A 7,812-nucleotide genomic window follows, 5' to 3' on the forward strand; every position below is an offset into this window, starting at 1 on the left:
TCCCCGTGAAATTTCCACAAAAAACTCTTTGCAAGTCTTCCCAATTTCTGATTGACCCTAGATTTAATTTGTCGAACTATTGGAGGGGCATGGTTTCCAATGCCATGGGAAAGAATAATGTCTTGATATCGTCGTCTCCTCTGGCTAGTTCAATCAATTGCTAGTAAATCCTGAGCCACTGCCTTGGTTCGGTCTTGCCATCATACTTGGAGTGGTTGGACGGCTTGAACTTGTGAGGCAGTCGTATTGAAGCAAGTCTGTTTGCAAAATAGGGGAATCTATCATGCGTTCTGGCTTCTATGTATTCTGATTCAGCACCCCCTTCTTGCCAACTGTTGTCTTGGTGAGAGTAGTTTCGTGTGGCTATCCAAGTAGGTGCTTTACTTCTGTCCTTTCTTGGTTGTTCAACTCGGTCATTTTGACTATGGTTTCTTCTACTTTCTCTGTTATGACTTCCACTTGGTCCAAGTCTCTCGAAAGCGGACTTCCTTTGATTTTGATCTTCCTGCTCATGAGATATTGACCTGGCAGGTAGTCTTGAGCGGGTCCTTCCATCATGCGTCCTTAGGACTGTTGATCGGAGAAAGTCCCGGAGCTGTTCTTGTTTTTCACTGGGATGTGAAGTCGCCCTGAGTTCTTCTAGTGCTTCTCGGATCTTATCGTAGGGTGTATTCACCGCTCGTCCTTCTTCGACCTCTCACTCTGATTTTCTTCTATTGTACTCGGCTAGATCTGACTCATATCCGATCCAAGCTTCCTTGCACTGCCTAGCACGACGTTGACGTCCTTGTTTCAATTTGTTCTTTCTCTCTCTGGCTTGCCTCTGACTCTCGATCTCACCATCGTGCCCCTAGGTAAAGGGTGATATGTTGGACTTAGATTTATCCGATGACCTAACGTCGGGCGCTTCTGGGGGGACCAATGGTGATCGAGGCCGGCGAACCATGAATACTTCTCGTGCGTGAATTGCTCCGCTATCGGCGTTGGTTTCCACACTGTCGGAGTAGTTGATAACCTTAGTAGAGGCTTCAAGGTCGCAGATTGAGTCTCCTTCTTGGTAGGGTAGAATTGCTGTTGTCATATTGTCGACTAGTTGGGTGCCGCTATCCTTAGGAACGGAACCTGGCCAGTGGACGATGTAGTCTTGAGATGTTATAGTTAACACGAGACCTTCCTGGGCTCCTTTCAGTGGCATTCTAAGCACCGGATCGAGGAATCCTTCAGGCCGTGTTTGATAAGACGTTGCCATGTTGTGGAGTCCGGACGAAAAAGGACCCGACTTCTTGAAAAGACTCTGAGTGTACTCCGAGTTGTATTCTTGATAGGCTAAGGCCGCGTTCTTAAGCCCCATCAGAAAAGAACTCGGTTTCTCGGAAGAACTCGGGTAAGACTCTATTTCGGATGCAGAGCCTGAGTTTGAGTCAGATGCGCAAAGTCACGAAATCTAAGTTGGATCGGACATCGCGAGCTGCGCGAATCTTCCAGCAAGTTGATCTGTCGTAGTCGCCGAAATAGAATGGTCTTCATGGTGATCCGAATTTTTGAGGAGACGGCTTTGGAGCTTGACATTATCACCTGCCTCGTAGATCCATGAACCGAAGATGAAGGTTGATCCCGTCGAGAAGATCATGTTGTCGAGGTCCGTCGAGCTCTTGGATGCAAAGTCGCCGAAAGCCCCTACCTAGCGCACCAGCTATCGATGTTTCACCACCGATAGCCTACCACGGGGGTACCCAGGGTAGTTTTGTTCAGGCTTCAGCGTATGCAAAACTCGATGGTAAACGCAAGAGATAGTCGATTTATCCTGGTTTAGGCCCTCGACCGTGATCGAGTAATAGCCCTACGTCCAGTCGGCGTTAGCCTTTACGTTGGATTGATTGTGAAGTGTTGTGTTGTTCAAAATCCTATCTCTAGGAACCCTACCCTCCTTTAAATAGTTAGGAGGTCAGAATCCTAGTCGGTTTACAATAAGAGTTCCTAGTAGGATTACAGAATAATACTACTTCTAAGATTACATGGGAAGAATCCTAGTTAGACTAGATCTTCTCCCTCCCTTGCGGGGTATCCCGTGGGTCCCGCACCGACACTCACACCTTGGCTAAGGCCTATGGTGGTAAGGACCGCTTGCTTATGTGCTTGGGTAGCCAAAGAGCTTCTCTACAAAGAGGGATTGGGCTATACCCCCAAGAAAGGCAAGGCGGCTTTTGCTCCTCATAAAACTAGTTTTGTGAAGAACAATGGTCGGTTTTGCACTAGTTGCAAGCAAGTTGGTCATGAAGAGCAAAAGTGCATGAAAAGGAAGCCACAAGCTAATGTATCCTCCATTAAGCTTGATTCTTTCTATGTACTTACAAAGGGTGCAAATGGTGTAAATGCTAAGTTCGTTGGTAAACCATGGATGGGCTCAAAAAAGAAAGCCATTTGGGTACCAAAGAGCTTAGTGACTAACCTTCAAGGACCCAAGCAAGTTTGGGTACCTAAAAAGAATTGATCTTCTTTTGTAGATAAATTACAAAGCCGGAGGAAGGCATTGGGTTCTTGATAGTGGGTGCACTCAACACATGACCAAAGATGCAAGAATGTTCAACTCAATCAACACCAATGGCAATGATGGTTATGATAGTATCACATTTGGTGACAATAGCAAAGGCAAGGTCAAAGGACTTGGTAAGATTGCAATATCCAATGACATGAGCATATCCAATGTATTGCTAGTCGAGAGCTTAAATTTTAATTTGCTATCCGTGGCTCAATTGTGTAATCTTGGATTCAAATGCATATTTGGGGTAGATGATGTAGAAATCATAAGTGTAGATGGCTCTAACTTTATCTTCAAAGACTTTAGATATGAGAATCTATACTTGGTTGATTTCAATGCTAATGAAGCTAGATTATCTACATGCTTATTCACTAAGTCTAGCATGGATTGGTTATGGCATAGAAGGCTTGGTCATGTTGGAATGAAATAATTGAGTAGATTAGTTAAGCATGACTTGGTCAAAGGCTTGAAAGATGTTGTGTTTGAAAAGGATAAGCTTTGTAGCTCTTGTCAAGCCGGGAAACAAGTTGGAAACACCCATCCTAAGAAAAACATGATGAGCACTAGTAAAGCATTTGAGTTATTGCATATGGACTTGTTTGGGCCAACACAATACACTAGCATTGGTGGAAACAAATATGGATTTATGATAGTGGATGACTACACTAGATACACATGGGTATTCTTTCTAGTGGACAAAAGTGATGTGTTTGCAACTTTCAAATCATTTGTCAAAGGCATTCACAATGAGTTTGAAACAACCATCAAGAGAGTTAGGAGTGACAATGGTAGTAAGTTCAAGAATACTAGAATTGATGAGTTATGTGATGAATTTGGAATTAGACATCAATTCTCGGCCAAGTACACACCACAATCAAATGGCCTTATTGAGAGAAAGAATAGAACACTCATTGATATGGCAAGGTCTATGCTTAGTGAGTACAATGTGAGTCAATCCTTTTGGGCCGAAGCTATCAACATGGCTTGCTATTGTAGCAACCGCCTCTATTGTCACCCATTAAAAGAGAAAACACTATATGAGCTCTTGAATGGTAGAAAGCCCAACATAGCATATTTTCGGGTCTTTGGTTGCAAATGCTATATCTTGAAGAAAGGTACTAGATTGGGCAAGTTTGATAAGAAATACGATGAAGGATACCTACTTGGTTATTCCACTACAAGCAAAGCATATAGAGTTTGGAATTTGGATAGTGGTACTCTTGAGAAAGTTCATGATGTTGAATTTGATGAAACCAAGGGTTCACAAGTAGAGAATGAGAACTTGGAAGATGTTAGAGGCATTCAACTTTCAAATGCCATGAAGAACATGGATATTGGTGAATTGAGGTATAGGCAAGTGAATGATGATGAAGATGATCAAGTGCAAGTGCTCTCTAACTCAAATTTGCAAGATGATGCAAATCAAGCTAGTACAAGTGGATCTCATGATATTGAGCAAGATCAAGCGGCTAGTACATCATCTCAACCCAATGATCAAGCAAGTGCAAGCAATCAAATTCCAATGCTCCAACCAACCAATATTGCAAGGGATCATCCATTGTACACTATCATTGGTGATATTTCAAGAGGTGTACAAACAAGGTCAAGATTGACTTCATTTTGTGAGCATTTCTCATTTGTGTCATTCATTGAACCAAAGAAGATAGATGAAGCATTGAAGGATGTTGATTGGGTGAATGCTGTGCATGAAGAATTGAATAACTTCACAAGAAATCAAGTATGGGAATTGGTAGAAAGACCAAAGGGACACAATGTGATTGGAACCAAATGGGTCTTTAGAAATAAGCAAAATCAAGATGGGATGGTAGTAAGGAACAAAGCAAGATTGGTAGCACAAGGCTATACACAAGTTGAAGGTCTTGACTTTGGAGAAACATATGCCTCGGTTGCTAGATTGGAAGCAATTAGAATCTTGCTAGCCTATGCTTGTGCCCACAACATCAAGCTCTATCAAATGTATGTTAAGAGTGCATTTCTTAATGGCTACATCAATGAAGAAGTATATGTTGAGCAACCTCCCGGTTTTGAAGATGATGAGAAGCCCAACCATGTGTACAAGTTGAAGAAGGCATTGTATGGGTTGAAACAAGCACCTAGAGCATGGTATGAGAGATTGAGAAACTTCCTACTCTCTAAAGGGTTCACAATGGGCAATGTTGACACCACTCTTTTCATCAAGAAGATTGGAAAAGATCTATTTGTGTTGCAAATCTATGTTGATGATATCATATTTGGATCAACCAATCAAGATTTTTGTGAAGAATTTGGAAAGATGATGGCTAATGAGTTTGAGATGTCCATGATTGGAGAGTTGAGTTACTTGCTTGGTCTTCAAATCAAGCAATTAAAGAATGGTACATTTGTGAGTCCAGGCAAGTATATCAAGGACATGATCAAGAAGTTTGGCATGAGTGATAGCAAATCCATTAGCACACCAATGGGAACAAATGGCAACTTGGATAGTGATGCAAGTGACAACATGGTGGATCAAAAATTGTATCAGTCTATGATTGGAAGCCTACTCTATGTGACCGCATCAAGGCCGGATGTCATGTTTAGTGTATGCATGTGTGCAAGATTTCAAGCCTCACCAAAAGAAAGTCATTTGAAGGCTACAAAGAGAATATTGAGGTACTTGAAGCATACACCAAATGTTGGTTTGTGGTATCCTAAAGGAGCAAAGTTTGAGTTAGTTGGTTACTCCGACTCGGATTATGCAGGATGCAAGGTTGAAAGGAAGAGCACCTCGGGCACATTTCAATTGTTGGGAAGATCACTTGTTTCATGGTCATCAAAGAAGCAAAATAGTGTTGCATTATCAACCATCGAAGCCGAATACATATCCACCGGTAGTTATTGTGCACAAGTACTTTGGATGAAGGCCACTTTGAGTGATTTTGGAATCAAGTTCAAGAAAGTGCCATTGCTATGTGACAATGAGAGTGCAATCAAGTTGACCAATAATCCAGTTCAACATGTAAGAACAAAGCACATTGATGTCCGCCACCATTTCATAAGAGATCACCAACAAAAAGAGGACATTTGCATTGAGAGTGTAGGCACCGAAGATTAACTTGCCGATATATTCACCAAGCCATTGGATGAGAAAATATTTTGCAAGCTAAGGAATGAGTTGAACATATTGGATTTCTCAAATATGTGTTGATGGACCCCCCCCCACTTATATGACATGCCTCTCCTTCAAGCAATCCAAGGTAAAAGTTGATTGGCATGGCATACATCCTTGTTAAGGACATGATTTGTGCATCTAGACATCTTTCACATTCATTAGGCTCATTCATGAAAATCAAATGAATTTGACGTCTATGTGGTACCACTATTGCTTCTATGCTTGACTTGATCTAGTGGTAGCATATGACATGTTTGTGGGCTTGTAAACCTAGTGTTTAATCTAGAAAATGAGCTCTAAGTGTTTAACTCAACATGGTACAAGATAACCCTTATTTAGAGGTGTGAAGAAGCTTGTCCTTGGATCAAACCGAGTTAAATATCTTTGGCAAATATTCTAGTTTGAACCAAATTTGAGAATATGATCCTCACCCCATTGATTGACATTGATAATTTCCACCTATCTACATTTTAAACCTTTATGGTCATTGATGACAAAGGGGGAGAAATTAGTGTACAAAAATAGTGGGAGAAAAACAAAGATATTAGTACATGGGAAAATAGTGTACAAAGACAACAAAGGGGGAAAGAAATAAAGAGATAAGTAATAAGGGAGAATTTGACAAAGGAAAGAGATCAATTAAAATTTTGAGCACACAAGTAGGGAGAGCAAGCTCATGAACTTGTATGATGCATTTGAATGTGCATTTCATATGTTTGCTTGCATAGCACAAGTTTTAAATTTAAATATCCATGCTTGTGTGATGTATGCTAGTTATAAGATTGAATGATAAAATAAAAATCTAGCATGTATAGGTTAACTAGTGATTTCATTTCCAAGTATTTCCAAGTGGTATCTAGTTAACCATGATACTAAGGATGGTATAATGATGCACTCATATTGGTATCACGCTTCAAAGGTCCATCTTTTATACCTTAGCATCATTTGGTAGACATTGTCTCCTATATTTCCTATCTAATCATATGTGCAAGCTACAATCTAAACTCTTAACACATATGTAGGGGGAGCAATTACTACCATATGGAGTTCATGAAACTTGTCCATATCCTTTTACACATGGTAAATATGCTTGGGCAAGCAACATGAATTCAATTGAATTTTAATTCATATCTTTATATAAGGGTTGCCATCAATTATCAAAAAGGGGGAGATTAAAAGCTCTAGTTTGGTTTTGGTGAATTGATGAACCCTAAGTGCTAACCTAGTTTATCAAAGTGATCATGAGATAGGTAGCACACCCCAAGTAGTGAAGCAAATGAAGATCATAGCATGATGATGATGATGATGCCATGGTGATGATCAAGTGCTTAGACTCGGAAAGAAGAAAGAGAAAAACAAAAAGCTCAAGGCAAAGGTATAAATTGTAGGAGCTATTTTGTTTTAGTGATCAAGACACTTAGAGAGTGTGATCACATTTAGGTTTGATAGCCGTACTATTAAGAGGGGTGAAACTCGTATCGAAATACGGTTATCAAAGTGATACTAGATGCTTTAACTCATTGCATATGCATTTAGTATCTAGTGGAATACTAACACCCTTGAAAATATTTGTAAAAATATGCTAACACATGTGCACAAGGTGATACACTTGGTGGTTGGCACATTTGAGAAAGGGTGAAGAAGATAGAGGTGAAAAGGAGTTAGTCTCGCTGGTCACGTAGTGATCGGACGCTGGTCTCAGAGGGATCGACGCGTCCGGTCAGTTGCAGCAGCGAAGACGCTGGCGTTGGTCAACTAACCGGACGCTGGATGGCTGCGTCCTGTCCAGCTAACGTGGCAACACAGTGGTCAGGGTGACTGACCGGACGCTGGCTATGTCCGGTCAAGGGCGACCGGACGCGTTCGGTCGTGAAAAATCATTTCTAGAAGCTTACTGGAAATGACCGGACGCTGGAGGCTCAGCGTCCGATCACCTGTAGCTGCAGCGTCCAGTCAGTTTCTGACCGTTGAGATCGGGCGCATAGTATTTGAAGAGGGGGACACGTGGCATGCATCACGTGACCGGACACTGAGGTCCAGCGTCCGGTCAGTATGACCGGAGCGTCCGGTCACCCCGCATTATGCCTAATGAAGGGGTACAACGTCTCTATTTCATAGGGGC

This window comes from Miscanthus floridulus, chromosome 18, assembly GCF_019320115.1.
Source record: "Miscanthus floridulus cultivar M001 chromosome 18, ASM1932011v1, whole genome shotgun sequence".
In the NCBI taxonomy this organism is placed as follows: Eukaryota; Viridiplantae; Streptophyta; class Magnoliopsida; order Poales; family Poaceae; genus Miscanthus; species Miscanthus floridulus.